Source organism: Adiantum capillus-veneris, chromosome 15, assembly GCF_014529385.1.
Source record: "Adiantum capillus-veneris isolate H3 chromosome 15, ASM1452938v2, whole genome shotgun sequence".
NCBI classification, from domain to species: domain Eukaryota; kingdom Viridiplantae; phylum Streptophyta; class Polypodiopsida; order Polypodiales; family Pteridaceae; genus Adiantum; species Adiantum capillus-veneris.
Genome location: NC_140945.1, coordinates 12779431 through 12780590, shown reverse-complemented (window position 1 = coordinate 12780590; position 1160 = coordinate 12779431). Strand labels below are relative to the sequence as shown.

General features: G+C 47.2%; 1 non-coding gene across 1 annotated transcript; it reads right to left on the bottom strand.

Annotated features, from left to right (window-relative positions):
- Window positions 1-370: 370 nt before the first annotated feature.
- Window positions 371-569, bottom strand: LOC147440293 (U2 spliceosomal RNA). The gene has a single exon (XR_015184406.1). It is a non-coding gene; the product is annotated as a U2 spliceosomal RNA (small nuclear RNA).
- Between the last annotated feature and the right edge of the window lie 591 nt (window positions 570-1160).

Below are 1160 nucleotides of genomic sequence, written 5' to 3'. Positions count from 1 at the left end.
TTTCGACTACAGAAGAACAAGGGACATATGATTCATGCACGTGGTGCTTTTCTCTTGCTGAGGGCACTCCGGTGTTGGAGCACGTTTTGCAAGAGCGCCAGGAGAGTCTCGTAAGCGGACTGGATCTCCACCTCCATCCCATTGCATAGCGAATTAAACAGGAAGTGAATACTCTCATCTCCTCGGTGGGGCTCCTCAAAAGGTCCCATGAACGCTCTCTCGGGGTGCATAGCATCCCAAAGCAAGCAAGAAAATTGAACCCCACCAGCAACATACACCATTGTAGCAAAATCCTGCAGAGAAATCCCGATTCTCCGCAACCCACCAAAGAGCATATCGTCATGGGCAGTTTTTGAATATGAGGTTGGGAGGGGGGTGCGCCAGGCCTCTGAGGCAGTGCAATACAGAGGCGACGCGCGCAGCCCCCGGTCAGCACGCTGCCGGGAGGGGGCTGCCCCCGTGAGAAAAATTAGGTTAATATCATGTGGCCCGATGGACCACGTATCAGATATTAAACTGATAAGAACAGACACTACACTTGATCTTAGCCAAAAGGCCGAGAAAGGTATGAGCAACCCGGCGTGCCCTCTCTGTGCTTTATACCTACTTCGCTTCACGCTTTGCCCTGTGGGGTCGATTGATTTTCATGCGCTAAAAGCACTTGCCCTTTAATTAAGCCCATCCATCCACTACATCAATTTCTAACCGGCTCAAGCCTAAGGCTACATCAGTTTCCCCCAACACTACGGTTTCTTGACAGCTCTCTCCTCTTCTCGTTCAGTTTCCAACATTCTGCCGAATTACTCTCTCGAGATGCCCTAACTAGGCCGAGCTCCTAGGATTATATTGCCCTAGGCCTCTTTTGCGTGCTTATATGTTTATGTTATTCTTATGGTAATGCTTTGCTAGCTGAGGATGACTGCTAAGTCTTTCATCAAGATTTGATGTTTGTTACCAAAACTTGCTTAGATGAATTATGAGCGACGCACTAATTCATAGTGAACTATGCCCGTCGTGTCTTATGGTTGGATTTTCTTTTATCATCCATGCTCTTTATGCTAGGATGCTTTTGGCGGTTTGTGGTGGGAGCAAATTTATCGCAATATTGTTTTGTGTATCGCAATATTGTTTTGATGAGATGATGATAGGACAAATGCTAG